Genomic DNA, 16,584 nt, shown 5'->3' with positions numbered 1-16,584 from the left:
CCTTCAAACTCATCTAAGCTCACACCTTCCCCACCAAGATGCAAAATCAGTAAAACTGGGAGGGCCCTGGCTTGTTTGCTCAGTGGTTAGAAGAGTGTCAACCCTCATACTGAAGGACCATGGGTTCGACTCCTGGTCGCAGGCATCCTCATTGGAGTGCCTCCAGGAGGCAACCAATCGATGTGTCTCTCTCACATTGATGATGTTTCTCTCTCTCTCCCTCCCTCCTTTCCACTCTCATAAACAAACAAACAAACAAAACAAAGAGGGTGAAACTGAAAAGTATTTGAGTGGAAACCTCTAAGGAAAATGTAGGGATTTTTTTCCCTTCCATGGCAAAAAACAAAAAAGTTACCATTTCGTCAATTGTATTAGACTGAGAACGTATTAGGTGTTACACAGCTTTTCCTCTAAGTTCTATAAAACACCTGGAGTAAACAACCTATCAGGAAGTCTTCAAGTATTAGTTCAGTGATGGCGAACCTTTTGAGCTCGGCGTGTCAGCATTTTGAAAAACCCTAACTTAACTCTGGTGCCGTGTCACATATAGAAATTTTTTGATATTTGCAACCATAGTAAAACAAAGATTTATATTTTTGATATTTATTTATATATTTAAATGCCATTTAACAAAGAAAAATCAACCAAAAAAATGAGTTCATGTGTCCCTCTGACACACATGTCATAGGTTCTCCATCACTGTATTAGTTGATTATTGCAGCCCAAATCTTCCCTTAGTTGTCATGGCTGATAGAACCAGGGCTAAGTCACTTTAAGAGTTTGCCCATAAATCTGCGCCATTATCAGCCCTCACCTGCTACGTGGCTTACTCAGACCCTTTTTTTTTTCTTTTTGTATCTCTCTGGGAGTTCCAAGTTGGGGTTGGAACGTCTCACACATAATTTGAGCTGCGTTCTAATCATCTCTCCCTTCCCTGTCTTCTGGCGGTTGTTTCTGTTGTCTAGAGTGCGCTGTTTTTCTGCTCAACCATGTTGATGACCTCTGGGTAGGATTGGGCATAGGAGAGGGAATCAATGATGTCAGTCCTTTCTTTGCCACCCAGTCCCGGGGACCAATGACCTGCAGGTTTCCCAGGTGGGGTCAGTTTCCTAGAGCATTTGGGGCATGAAGAGGTAGAAGAGAATGTCTGGCCCTCAGGGCAGCTCCCTCCCAGGAGAGTAGGGAAGAGTTCAGCTGACTGTGCCATTTAATCTTCCGCAAATTACCAATCAGTTAAGGTTTCCAACTGTGTGGGGAGGTGTTGTAAGCAGTCAGACACCTGAATAGAGCAGGACGATGGCCCAGGTACAGAAGGTCATCAGGATGGAAAGCCCCAGGTGCCTAGCAATGGACAATCAGTTGTGGCACCTCGCCCCCATGGTGACTTTTCCTCCCCTAGCATGTCCCTGGTCATGAGGTTTGAACCCCCTGACCTCTCCTCCCTAGAGATACAATTTAGGCCTCAGTTGTATTTCAGCTCCAGGCCCAGATAAGCAACAAAACCAGCCACGGCTGATGCCAGGACCAGATGCATTGAGTAATGACCCCCTGCCCTGATGCTGCCAATCAATCAGTGAGGCCACAACCCTGAAAGGAGACACCTGGAAAACTGCTAAATAGTCTATTGAGACCTTCTCCTGGGACCTCCCCTAAAACCTCCACCCTTAAACCCTGAGGACAGGATGGGGACCCAGTGCACCCTTCCTCCTGGGAGCACGTCCCTCCCTTTCCCTTTTCCTTCCCCCTTCCCCCCCCCCACCTCCACCCTCACCCCTCAGGCATGTTACCATTAGCTTCCAGATTCTAAGCTCCAAGGGCCCTTCCTTTACCTCCATAGCTTGTTTCCTAAGCCTATTTCTTCTAGAAATTACTCGTTCTACTTCTGTGATTTGCCAAATAAATGTTCTCTTACAGTTTGGGTCTTGCTCTGAATTCCTTCCCAGCCAGAACCCAAGTACCGAGGCTGCTGAACCCAGGTTTAGTCTGACCCCACCGGCCAGACACCTGGCTCCCGCCGCCTACAACATATTGCCTGAATAAAGGGGCAGAAAGAGGCTGTGTTCCTCTCACTGACCTCATTCGGCAAGGGAGGAAACAGGAGCAGTGGAGAGGCTCTGGCCCTCTAATAACCTGCCGTGCTCTGCCCAACGCCCCAGCATGGTCCTGCTGACCTGCCCTGTCCTCTGAGGCCACCGGCCTCCTAGGTCTACATCACTGGTGTCCACTCTCTCTGCCCTCTCGCCCTCTCCCTTCCCCTTTCCTTACTGTCTATTTCACAAGGAAGAGGACCATGACCACATTAGGGATGCAGGAGGACTAGAGTTATAATTTTAGCTATTTCTTTTTCAGTCCCTAACCACTTTACTGAATGCTCTAAACCTGTGGTCGGCAAACTGCAGCTCGAGAACCACATGCGGCTCTTTGGCCCCTTGAGTGTGGCTCTTCCTAAGCCTTAGGAGTACCCTAATTAAGTTAATAACAATGTACCTACCTATATAGTTTAAGTTTAAAAAATTTGGCTCTCAAAAGAAATTTCAATCGTTGTACTGTTGATATTTGGCTCTGTTGACTAATGAGTTTGCCGACCACTACTGAGTCTAAACTCAGTAGAGCTCAAACATGAAAAATATGATTTCCTCCAGGGACTGCCCCTAGAAAAGTGCTGTTGAATCACACTTTCCCTTCACTAAATGACATTTGAGGTGAAACTTTATGCTCATTTTTAGATATTAAAAATGCAACGTAATACAACTGATGCAACTTAACGCTTCCAGCTCATATCCAACTTCATTCTCCTCCTCCTAGCTCAGGAGGCTTGTTGTTCACTGTGGAGGGAGTATGCTTCTCTCTTTTACTGTTCTTTTCTCCTCCCCTTTGCTCCCCCCAGTGTTTTGGGAACTTAAAGAAGGGTGGGGGAGGGGGAGCAAGCCGCATTTATGCAAGTGGAGCTGCTTGTTCTTTTCTTCCTGGTCAGTCAGTGCCCGTGTTCAGGGAAGTCTAAATGCGGAGGCTCCGGGCCCAGATGAGCAACAAAACTAGCCACAGCTGATGCTGAGGGCTCAAGGTGCGTCCTCAGTGGGACCCTGCACAGCGCCTGCTGTGGAAGATGCCCTCTGGCATGGTTGCTTATAATCCCCCTCCCCACCCTGAGCTCCCATTCCCATCGGTAAATTTTCTGGATGAAATGAATACCTGGAAAATAGACGTATATGCTCACCTTAACCAAGATGGCAGAAGTTTGTTTCATGCTCATGTATCAGAACTGAACTAGGTGAGCTCTCTAGTCTGGTGGGAAGCTCTGCTGCACGGGATCATTTGGGCACCTGGGTTTCCTCGTTCATCTCTGCGTCTCAGCCTTCAGGAAGGGGAAAGAGGAAGTCAGCGTAAGCAGCTACTTTCTTTACTGATAACTTGGAAGTATCCATACATCACTTCCACTCCCTCCTATTGGCCTGAACTTAGTCACCTGACCATACCCAGCTGAAAGGAAGTCTGGGAAAACATAATCTTTGGCCACATGACCACCTGAAACCCTGAGGGGTTTATATTACTGAAAGGAGAACAGAGACCGGATATTGGAGCAGATTTTGCAGTCTCTGCCTTAGGCATTTTTTAGTACATCCTCACGTTGGGTTTCAAACCATTTTGCCCTTGAGCCCTGTTGCCAAGTGTGGACCACAGTGCCAGACTTCTTCCTCATTTCCTCTAGACGCCCATGACTCTTTCTGAAATGTCTTCCTGCTTCCATGTCACCATCCATCAGACACATCTACAGACACTGGAACCCCCAATTATAAACAAGTTTCCCTGTTCTCTCTTACTGTGACGCATGCAGTTCAAATCACTGTGATGAGGGACACAGGTGTAACCTTAGGATGCTCTGGGGACACAGAGCAGAGACACCACACCTAGCCCGCATGGAGAGAGCAGAGTTGGAGAAGGCTGCCTGGATGACCCTGTCACTGGGAGTGTTCTGAGATAGTAGGAGCTGGTCCATGGGAAGACTTTATGAGCCGCAAGAACCAGACGAGAAGAGGGAGATGGTGCATTTGCAGAATAACAAGTGGGACACTATTGCTGGAGAGTCAAGTTTGGGTAGGAATGGGGGGGTGCTTTTAGCAGATGAGGCTTACAGAAGCCAATGATGAAGGTCCTTGTAGACTTAAACTTTATTCTGAGAGTGATGGTGCATTTGCAGAATAACAAGTGGGACACTATTGCTGGAGAGTCAAGTTTGGGTAGGAATGGGGGGGGTGCTTTTAGCAGATGAGGCTTACAGAAGCTAATGACGAAGACCCTTGTAGACTTAAACTTTATTCTGAGAGTAAAAAGGGATTGAACAGAGAACTTTAAGCAGAGGAGGGACCCGAGCTGGTCTGCAATTGCAAAAGACAATTCTGACAGCTGGGTGAAGGATGCAGCGAGGGGAGCAAGAGTGGGTCCTGCTAGGACAGCTGGGAAGCAATAGGAGAAATCCAAGGGGAAAATCAAGGGCCTGAAGTAGAATAATGATAGGTCTGCCTCCAAAACTCACATTCTTCCCATATAATAATGCTTTTCTTCTCTGCTTGTTTGTACACTGTCTCTTTACAAAAAGGATTTGGTGGCTTTCACAAATTCACTAAGTACTGTCATGAATATGAATCCCAGTCTGCAAATTCAGGTAAAACAAGAAATATTAAGTCTCTTTGTTTTCTATATATCACACTTAACTTTAATCCAAGTCTGCTCCTGAGGGGTAGGTGGGCACTCTTCTCACCTGGAGTCTTGCCACTGTGAGTTCTACTCCCCTCTGCTCTCCAAACCCACAGACCCAAAGAGACTCGGGGACCTCTCTGACATTCTTGGGGAACCCCTCCTCTTCCCACGTTTCCCTCAGGAGCCCTTCCTCTCCTTGCAGACACTTAGCTCATCCTCCTTAAAGACTTCAGACGTTTCTAAGCAAATCCAGAAATGGAAGTCAACCACAATTTTACCAGTCCTGAAGTAAGAAGGCACAGAACCTGCAAGCTGCTTTCGTGGAAGAAAGAAGAGAAGAAAACTCATGAATTAACATGTCAGAAATGGCCTTATCATAATACCATATGATTATTTCAAATATAAATAAATTGCAGTGAAGAAAAAATAAAACTAGTGTGAGTTTATGCTTTGAAAACTGTAAATCCTTTCCAAAGTTAGAACCACAGCTTCAGCTCTGAACTATCTAGTGACCAAAGCAAAAATGGACACACTAATATTACAACTGTTTGTGGCAGCCACTAAAGAACACCCGCCTGTTTTTCAGGAGCAGCATGGTTGTGACTGCAGCTGGGATGAGAGGACGTTTCTCCACTGGGTCCCTGTAAAGGGGACAGTGCATGATGCAGGCCACCCCAGGTTCAACACCATCCCTACAACGATGAGTTCTGTCAGATTGTTTCTTATAGCAATATAGGCACCAGAGATTCAGGAAAAAACAATGTTTTTAACTCAGCAACAGTTCCTACCCTCAGTGTGTGCTAGTCTAGTCAGGAAAGTGGATAGACAATTGCCACATCATTAAATGACAGTGGTGGGGGTGTTGTTCCAAGTGCAAAGAGAGCAGGCCTCAAGTTCCTAAAAGAAGAAAAGATAGAGGGAGCCCAGCACCCAAAGATCATGGAGGCTGGAATAAGAATGGAGAATGCTCAGGCCATGATAAGTGAGAAAAGCACAATTTCACATTCAAAGCGAACATACAAAATACTGAAAGGAAGCACACTAATTGATTATTAGTTGTTATTTCTAGGTGATCATTTTGTAGGTGGATTTTATATTTTTGCCTTCAGCTTATCTACATTTTCAAATTTTTATGAGGAGAAAGTTATTAATACGTAGAGACTAGTTTGGGCTGTAACAGAAAACCCAAATAAAAGTAGTTATTAGTTTTTGTCATGCATGAAGTAATCCAGTATGATAGAATATGAGGTCTGGGATTTGCTGCAAAGCAATGTGGGGAGAAAAGTCGACCGGGGCATCATGAATGAGTCAAGAATGATCAGATGTTGCTAACTGTTTAAACTAGATGATTGATGGGTGCAGAGGGATTTATTGCACTATTCTCTACTTTAGTGTACACTTTTAAGTTTCTATAATAAGTATCTGAAAAGAGAAACAATCAGGAGAGTGACCTTGGCACATCTCTGCTTCAGTTTGCTCAGTTGTAAAATGAAAATAATAAAAACTTCCACTTCACCAGATAGTTGTGAGGACTAAATGAGTTAACATATATAAAATGCTCATAATAGTACCAGCCATATATATATGCCTAATATGCTGTGTCCTATAGTTCAACCGTCTGACCAGTCACTATGACATACACTGACCACCAGGGGGCAGACGCTCCAACCGGTAGGTTAGCTAGCTGCTGGGATCTGGCTGATCAGGACTGGGTGAGAAGGGCCAGACATGCCCTGGAGCCCTCCCGTAGTCCCTCTCTGGCCCCTATGGTGCACTGGTGGGGTCCCTCAGCCTGGCCTGCACCATCTTGCAATCCGGAACCTCCTGGGGGATGTCTGCAGGCCAGGCCAAGGGCCCCCCCACCAGCGCACTAATTCGGGTACCCGGTCTCTAGTAAGTTATAATTATAGTTGTTATGATGGTGGTTTAAGCCAGGGGTACAATTACCTCTTCAAAAGTTCAGGTTCCTTCCATATTTCCCCTCTGCCACCTTGTGTGTGCCCTCTGCTCCCATGGTTATATGATCTTGATGCTGTTCTAGGCATCTCCTTTTTCTGTAGCCCTGTCTAGAAGTAGAAAAGAGGTGAGTCTCTGTGTTTTTTGTGTGTCCTCTTTTGAGACTCAGAAAATTTTCAATGAAATCCCCTACCTGGCAGGCTTCTCTTTCCTTCTCATTGGCCAAGATTGCATCACATACCCATGTTTAAACCAGTCCCTTGCCAAGGGGGTAGATCTACCAGGTTGGGTGTAGACTAATCAAATCCTATACGCTGAAGCTTTGTGAGGGCCAGAAGCATATAGTATGCAAATGCCAGAAGGAAGAAAATCATGGTTCTGTTAGGAAGAAAGAAATGAGAAAGTGGCTAGCGGGTAGTCAACTAATAGTGACTGCTCATGGCCTGCTCCTTCTGTGTGACCAGTGCAGGAAATAATGTAGAAAACAGGAAAAGAGATGGCAGCGATGACAGGACAGGTGACTTGGGTACCAGGCAGAAGACATTGCATTCTCTCTTATTAATACCCGGTATTAAAATATTTTGAAAAAAATATAAGTTGAAGTTCTCTTAGATTAAGTCCATTAATATTATAAATGTTCTCAAATATTAGTTATTAATGAACAGAATAAATAAAACACTATATATTACCATAAAAAAGAACTTAAACTATAGGCAGTGGGGAGGCATAAAGACTGAGGCATAGAAGCTAAGGAAAACATCATAAGGAAAAATAATACTAATTTCATTTTAGCTTCGAATTTTCCTGGAGATGGTATGTAATCATATGTAAAGTGTATGTACATCATATGCAAATGTACTTGTTGCTCCCACAAATATTTTGCAGAACTGGATATGGTCTTTGCTAAAAAGCATCTTGGGAAACAGCAGAGGCAGCGGGGAAGAGGGCGGCGGCCCCCACCGTGGCCTGGACCGTGGGCGCTGCACAGCGAACAGCTGCCGGAGAAGGACATCATCAAGTTTCTGCAGGACCACGGTTCAGGTGCGCTTCCTGCAGAACATTAAGTCATTAGAAAACACTAAATGTGGCCAAGACAGCTAACAAGGACCATTTGGTTACAGCCTGTAACCATCTTTTTGAAAGTGTCTCAAGGGTACTGATAAAGTGTAAGTAAAGCATCTAAGCAGGTGAAAAATGTGAAGCTTGATAAAGATAAACCCAAAGAAACCAAGACTGCGGATGCGGGTCCACCAAAATATACAAAATCTGTTCTTAAAAAAGGGAATAGCCCAGCCAGTGTGGTTCAGTGATTGAGCATTGACCTATGAGCCAGGAGGTCATGGTTAGATTCCCTGTCAGGGCACATGCCTGGGCTACTGGCTCGATCCCCAGTGTGGCGCGTGCAGGAGGCAGCCAATCAATGATTCTCTCTCATCATTGTTGTTTCCCCCTCTCTCTTTCTATTTCTCTCTCTCTCTCCCTCTTCCTCTCTGAAATCAATAAAAGTATATTTTTAAAAAGGAAGGGATAAAACCAACTTCCCCAAGAAGGGAGGTGTTGTTCACCGCTAGTTTACAGGAACATTGTGGGATGGAACTGGTTTTGATGGCAATATTCAAACAAGTTGAAAGAAGAAAAATGCCAAGCCTGTAAGCTTTACGGGTGGAACTGGCAGGTGATCAGGGGATGGGAAGAGGCACTCTTGACTTTGAGTAAAGGAGAAAAGACTCCACTTGAGATTGAACCAGAGTGGGTTTATGGAAAGACAGGGCATCCTGATACCAAAGTTCCACCACATGCAAAACTCATTTTTGAAGTGGAATTAGTGGATATTGATTGTAATAGCAATGCTTCAGATTCAAAGACATCAGCAATGGCCTTGAAGAAACTTATGTAACTAATTACAGCTGGTTACTATTGTAAGGGAAGAGTCAACTGGGAAATTCAAGGAGTTATGTTAGAACGTTTTTACTCTCTCCCCAAACTTTTTTTTTAATCCCCACCTTAGGAGTGAGGATTTTTTTCCCATTGATTTTTAGAGGGAGTGGAAGGGAGGGGTGAGAGAGACACGTTGACTGATTGCCTCCCACTCGAGCCTAGGCCAGGGCTGGGGATTGAACCTGCAAACAAGGTACATGCCCTTGACCAGGAATCAAACCTCCAACCCTTTGTTACATGGGCCAACGCTCTGACCACTGAGCTAAACTGACCAGCGCTCTCCCCAAACTTTTAAGAATTGCAATCTGTTATAAATCCCTGAAGTTTAAAATATTTTACTACAGTTGTGTAAAATACTGGTTAAGAGGACTCATTTTCCTTTTACCTCATGTTATAAACTAAGAGGCTCAATAAAAATGTATCCAATGTAAAAAAAAAATTCAGAGAAATAATTGACTCAACAATAATATCTCTAAGTGGGGAAGCAAACTAGCATTGGAATCAATATTTATATCTTAACTTCATTTTCTACTGACTAAGATCTTTTTTTAGCTTCTGGACTAAGTTCCTTTATAATTTTCCTTCAAGGACCTAATGAATATCCATATCCCCCACCACAGTGCCCACCCTCAGTGCTGAGTGTAATTATCCCTATGTGAAAATGAATTCCACATGAAACTTTTGAGGAGGGCAGAGCCTTTTAAGGTATTATTTAATTACAAATGAGAAATGCATTAGTTGTTTCATTAAAGAAGATATGATGCAAAGAGACTGACCTCGAGCTGCTGAAAATTTCAAATTAAGATCCTGGGAGTTTCATTATTGGCATAAGTTTTGCTTACTGGGGGGCCTGCACATGCAATGAAATGCAAATGAACCAGGAAAAAAAAGAAATTAGGAGGTGCGCTTATCACATATGAGATTTTCTAGTTTTTCTGGACAAGAAACCTTAATTTCAGACATATCTTAGCTGAACAAAGGAAGATTGTTACTTTTGTTTCCATGAAAGTCAAACTGCATATTCTCCGTTGGAAAAACAGCATAAAAACGGAAGGTAAGACGTTCCCATGTATCTGTGTGTATGAGGATGAGGGTGCTTTCCTTGATGTATAGCACCTTGAATAAGTTAGGTCTATACTCAAATTTGTTAAATAAAGGAATAATGCACGCGCTGGTTTAAGCCAAACCCCAAGCCTGGGCAACTGAAAATTATTGCGCATTTTACTTGGATCACTAATTGTATCCTTCTTGTCATTTATTCATTTATTCAACATACTTTTTTTTTATCATGTTGTAAACTAAAAGGCTCAGTAAAAATGTATCCAATGTAATCCTGTTTATTTTTTATCTAAAGCCTCTATATAGTAATTATTATTCTAGTCATTGAAAACACAGCATCAGGAAGGTTTGTGATTTTTTGTAGGTGATGATTGTGATAACTATTAATATCATAGTACTGTTCCTCAGTATTTCTGATTCTTCTTCTGAGCACATGGTCATAGGATTGCATTTCCTTGTTACATTGGAATTAGAAAAGCCCAGTGACTTATTTTGGCTGATGAAATGTGAGTAGAGTGATGGATGCGGTTTTGGTGTAAAAGCTTTAACAGTTAGTATATGATTCTTCCTGCTCTTCCTTTCCTTCTGCCATAGCAATGTTCCAATAGTGGTTGTTCTGTCGTCGTGGAAACTGGAGCAAGGACAACATGGAGCAGAGCCTATCTACAAAATGGACATATATTATGACTTGTTTTAAGCTACTGAGGTTTTCATGGCGCTTGTTACTGCAGCATAACCCAATCCATCCTGTCTGATACGTGACAATTGATTGAGGACCTGAAAGATGTGGGGAAGTAAGAAGTGTGGATATCTAGGGAGGAGCACTCCCAGCAAGAATAATAATGCAAAGGCCTCAAAGTGGAAATATGCTTGGAATTTTGCTGTCAAATGAATGAGAAAAAAACGTAGTAGAAGATGCAATCCGACATGAAGGACTTCCAGATCATGTGGGTATTGTGTATCATTGTAAAAACTTCAACTTTTTTTCTAAGCAAGGGTCATTAAAAGAGGAGTAACATGATCTGATTTAATTTTTTTTGAACATTCTATTTGGTAGTTGAGAATAAGCTGAAATACAAGCAAGATAGCAGCTGGTAGAACAGTGAGGAGGCTATTGCTCTAAATCCAGGAGAGAGAGGAAAGTTGCTTGAATCATGGTAGTTGCAGTAGAGATAGTGAGAAATATCTGGGTTCTGGGTATATACATATACTTTTATATAAAGCTGGGTTTTCTGATGGATCAGATATGGGCTGAAGGAAAGAGAATGGTGTCAAGGATGACTCCAAGGTCTTATCCTAAGTAAATGGAAAGATAGAGCTGTTGTTTCCTGAAGTGGAGAACACTGGGGTAAACTTGTTGGGGAAAACACAGGACCTCAGTTTTGGGCAGTGTTCAGTTTGGGATCCCCGTTAGTTTTCAAATGGAGATATAAGATACATAGGTCCATGATGGAGACATAAATTTGAGAGCCATTGGTGTAGAGACTCAATGATAGCACCACGGGGGAAAGTGTAAAGAGAAAGATGTGGAAGTCTAAGTATTGAGCTTCTTAAGTGAATTCTAAGGGATCAGGGAGAAGAGAAGAAACAGCAACATAGGTTGAGAAGGAGCTGTCAATGGAGTGGCAGGAAAAAAAAACACAACAGAAAAAACAAAAACCTCAGAAAGATATGTTGAAGAAAGAGTGCTAAATTCTGCAGATAGGTTAAGTAAGTTGAGGTCTGAGACTTGACCATGGGGTTTAGAAAATGGAGGTCATTTGTAACCTTGATGAGAGCTGTTTCTCTGGAATGGTTTGCCAACAGCCTGATTGGACTCTGCTCAAGAGATTATGGAAGAAAAGAAATGGAGACAACTCATTTAAGGAGTTTTGTTGTAAAGAAATGGAGTTGGGCAAGAAATGGAGTCAAGAGAAAATTGGAAAACCGATGTGAGAATTAATAGCAATTGTATAGGCGAATGGGAAAGATCTATTAGAGAAGGAAAACTTAATGCTGGAGAAAGAGGGGAAAGGGCTAGAGCAGTGTCCTCAAATAGACAAGAGGAGATGAGAGCTAGTATGTAAATAGAGCAGTTGGCCTGTGGGAGGGCTTTATCCAGGAAAAAAAATGAGCATGAATACAAGGAGGTGGTTGCATATGGACTTGGGAATATGTGGAAGATATTGAGTGCTCATATTATTGTAGTGACACTGGAAGCAAGCTCATGGGCTCAGTGTAAGGGTGGAAATTTGAAAAGAGACAAGAATGTATAAAACGGTTGTTGAGGAGAATGGGAAAGTGAATAGATGAGGAAAATATACTATGATTGCCAGGCAGCATTAAAGTGATAAACAAGAATTTAAAGGAGACTGATGAGCATTGTAGTTAGGTTTTCTTAGGCCACATTCAACTGTGTGGGAGCAGGTGGAGAGATGGATTTACACAGATCAGTGTTTTCCCACAGTAGTATGATGAGGAAAGAAAGGGGCAAGATGGGTTGGTGGAAAGGTGTAATGGTACCGTAATTAGCAATGGAATATAAGCTGGCCAATGAGGGAAGTGAGGAAATGAACAGGGTAAGTTATTAAGAAAACGCATTGGGATCAATGTACTTACAATGTACCATCACTAGAAGAGATGCTGTACATTAATTAATGCTAATTCACAACAACCCTACAAAGTAGATATAACAATTCCAAATGTATAGCTTGGTAATAAACTGATCTCACATATTGTGACCACAAGTGAAGCCATGAGCGGTATTTTAAATTCAATCAGTTATTTTGATATCCAATATATAGTACATATATTCAATACCAATAAAAAGTGTTATTTGACTCTAGGAACATGGACGGAGCAGGGAAACACTTACAGATCTTAAGGTTTTGCCAAGGAAATGCAAAACCCAACCAAGAGACTGCCTTGGGCAGAAGTGACAGGTTTCCTAAAGTAGAGAAATGTGTATAAATTGACTCCAGGCACAAGAGTGACACAAACAGCCACCTCTTGAAAATGATCTGCAACTGTAAATAAAGTTCAGCATATCCAAGCAGAATCAACAACAAGAATCCAGTCAGCATCCTGGCTGAAATCTCTACACAGGAAGTAAACTCAGCAATCCAACCCATATGTCACATGGGAGATATAATTTTTAAGTGAGTTGTGAGAGGAGTCACTCCAGGTAGCTGAAGCTCCAGGTCTCTCTATTGAAATAACCACAGTGACTTTCAGTAATACATGTATAGGTAAACAGAATTGTTTAATAGTTCAGGCTAAGGAATCTATGCAAGTGTTATATGTTTCTAATGCTTGTGTGATTTGGCCAGTAGAGTGACAGTCTTGAAACTCCAACTTAAATTATGTAATTGAATACTTAATTAAATTTGTGGTTTTAATTTAAAGTCTCACTAAGGTTTCTAAAAGAACTGCAGTTTTCCATATTTATAAGTTTTATTTATTAGACTTATATGTGTTTTTTATTCCAAGGAATTACTTGTCAGACAATTAATGTATTTTATTAAATACATTAAACATATAAGTGCACTTAAAAATATTTAAAGATGTTCAATTAACCCAGTCTGTATATGAAATTAAACATTAGTCATAGGCTCACTCAAAAGTGATTGCTACAATTTGCTAGGCTTATAAATGTATTAAGATTTGCAGCTGAACTTAGAAGCTTAAGAACTCATTTTCACTTTGTAACTTTAACTTTAAAAACTTTATAATTTTAAAAAACAAAGCAAGCCTATGATTATTTTTCCTGTCTACTAAAACTGCCCTCGAGGATACCCTAAAACTCATATGAACAAAGATGAGGAAACTGAGGCAGTTATTAAATGGCAGAGCTAGAATTTGATCCCAAGTCGGCCAGCTGCAAAAAAACGCATGCTTCCCTCATCATTCTTCATTGCCTTCCCCTGAAAAATAATTAGACAACAGTAACATACAATTAACATAAAAACTTGAAGAGTTCTTTCTTTCTCCCATGTCCTGCAATGCCTCAGGGTTATAATTATGTCATTACCCCACAGTGCAGACTGAGGCTGACTAGGTGTTTAAGGTTTGGGCTGAATTAGTATCGGTTTAATTATAACATCCCCTGAAAATGGCTTTACTTACTAAATCCCTAATGTTGGCAAGTGTGTATATATACTTTGCCAGTTTCTCATAAAAATAGAGTATAAATAGAGAAAAGAAATCCAATAACCTGTGGCAGATTATTTAAATTATCAGTATGTTTGTTTTATAGATAAACTAGAGTTTCCTGTCCTTAAGCTTTTTCTTTAGATTGGTTCTGTGTGTCCCTAGGAAGAGGGGTTGCATGGAAGGGTGTTCCCCTTTAAGCATTCTAATAAAAAACAAAATCCAAATCTCCAAACAGGTATGATTATTCTCATTAGCAGCCAGTACATGGAAGCCCCATTCAGAGCACTCAGCCCTGTTATTCAGGACTGCACTCCAAGGACGCACCTAATTCTTGCAGAATATCTTATATTTCTCTGTCTATAGCTTCTTCAGCAGTGCCTGTCTCCCCTTGTGTCTGCATTTTCCGTTAACAAGGAGGGAGGCCAGTAAGGATTGTTGACAGATTCCCAGTGTTTCTCAGGTATCACACAGGCTGCCCAAGGAATAGCTTCGATTATTTCAGCCCTCTTTCCAGTGATAGGTGTAGAGGTGGGCATGTGGCCTAGTTACCAATGAGACACACGGGTAAGACTGCAAGAGTGGATAGGAAGCTTCTAGGACAGCAGTTCTCAACCTGTGGGTTGCGACCCCTTTGGGGGTCGAACGACCCTTTCACAGGGGTCGCCTAAGACCATCGGAAAACACATATATAATTACATATTGTTTTTGTGATTAAGCACTATGCTTTAATTATGTTCAATTTGTAACAATGAAAATACATCCTGCATATCAGATATTTACATTACGATTCATAACAGTAGCAAAATTACAGTTATGAAGTAGCAACGAAAATAATTTTATGGTTGGGGGTCACCACAACATGAGGAACTGTATTAAAGGGTCGCGGCATTAGGAAGGTTGAGAACCACTGTACTAGGAAAAATGTCTTCCCTGATATAAGAGCAAATGCTGTGAGCAAAAGCTCCCCTGGTTATGCTCCCTTCCTGATGGGGTGCTGTCCTTTAAACGAGTGATGCCTTTGGATTGTCAAAGGTAACATTTCCACTTATACTTCCTAGGGGATGTTGAAACCTTGTTGTTGTGCTTCATCATAACTGGTTCTAAGCAGCAGAACTTATCAAAGGACCATGAACTTTGAGAGACCTGAGGAATCAGATCCCTATTGGACTGAACTCAAGATCCTTTGCTGATCAATTGAACATTAAGACTGGTTTTAACAAATCATGGACAGGCCCTGGCCAGTGTGGCTCAACCATCATCCCATGCACTGAGAGATCGCTGGTTCGATTCCTTGTCAGGTTTTGGGGCTCGATCCCCAGTGGGGGGGGTGCAGGAGGCAACTGATTAATGTTTCTCTCTCTCTAAAATCAATTTTTAAAAAATTATTTTTAATCATGGGCAGGCTAATGGATTTACTCTGCTCCATACAGAGTATTAGTTTTCAATCCTCAACCACCATGAACCACTCCTTCTCATAACCTAGTGTCTTTGTTTTATTTGCTCACATGACCACAAAGGAATCACAGAGCTGACTCTCCAGCTTCCTCATCTTGGGATGTTGCTGAACCAACCCTGAATCCACCACTGCTAGACTTGCTAAGTGAATAGCATGAGAGGGATTGACAAACGACAGCCCGTGGGCCAATAAATAAGACTTTGCTGGAACACAGCCGTGCTCACCTGCTCATGCATTGTCTATGGCTACTTTCATGCAACATCAACAGAGCTGATTAGTTGCAACAGAGACAGCCTGGCCTGCAAAACCTAAAATAATTGCCATCCTGCTCTTTACAGAAAAAGTTTACAAACCTCAGTTTTAAATACTGTTAGTTGGATTTATTTGGTACATCACATTGAAAGCATGCCAAAATGATACAGCTACATTATGGCTATCTCTTCCAATTCCTGGATTCTCCCAGTAAGATTATGGATATTCTTACATACACTGCTTGGTTGACCATGGACAGAATCCAATACCTACTTGATCTAAACTCATGTACAATGGACCTCACTATTATCCAGTCGTGCCAGCTCTTTTTTAGGTCTGTCTCAATAGAAATCGCACACATTTAGTCTGGAACATTCTTATAACTCTTCCCTTCCCCTTGGGTAGCTTCTATTCATCTTTTCTAGCTTAGCTCAAATGCCATGCCTTCAAGAAAAGATTCTCTGGCCCACCAAATAGGTCATATCCTCATTTTAGGGTTTCAAGGGGCCGTAAATTTCTCCATAATATACTTATCAAAATTATAATAAGGCATGAATTATGCAATTAGTTTTTATTCATTCCCTTCCTTTTAGAATAAAAGTTCCCAAAGTGCAGTGGATGTCTATCCTGTTCATGTTCTTTATCTCTAGAGCCTAGAACATTACTTCATTTATAAAATACACAAAATAGATATGTGATAATGAATGAAGAATAAATGAATGAAATAAATAGTACAAATCATACTTTGAGTCTTTCTGGACCCTGTTCATCTTTCAGAAACATAGAAATAACTCAATTGTATTAGGCTTGTGTGTTTTAATGAGTCAGAGAGTGTCATGAAAAGTATGTCAAGATCTGGCACCTCAGCCACCCAATCTAGCCAGCATGCTTCTCATTTTCCTAAGATGGCATGTCAGTTGCCTAATTCATTCACCTGGTGGTCTTGCATTTGTGTATATCAACCTCTGCACAACCACAGACGTGGTTCTAGCCCTCGCCAGCTATGTGCCCTCACAGGGTACTTACCTCTGTTTTTTCACCTGTATAATGGGGACTCTGTACATGGACCAGAGACTTATTCTACTGTGAAAGGA

The 16,584-nt window shown here is 41.8% G+C and overlaps 1 pseudogene; it reads left to right on the top strand.

Annotated features, from left to right (window-relative positions):
• The first annotated feature begins 3,995 nt into the window (after positions 1-3,995).
• LOC102257857 lies at positions 3,996-8,551 on the top strand (annotated as a pseudogene).
• Positions 8,552-16,584: the final 8,033 nt, after the last annotated feature.

The sequence above is a fragment of the Myotis brandtii genome, unplaced genomic scaffold (assembly GCF_000412655.1).
Source record: "Myotis brandtii unplaced genomic scaffold, ASM41265v1 scaffold540, whole genome shotgun sequence".
Taxonomy (NCBI): Eukaryota; Metazoa; Chordata; class Mammalia; order Chiroptera; family Vespertilionidae; genus Myotis; species Myotis brandtii.
This window is presented reverse-complemented; position numbering and strand designations above follow the sequence as displayed.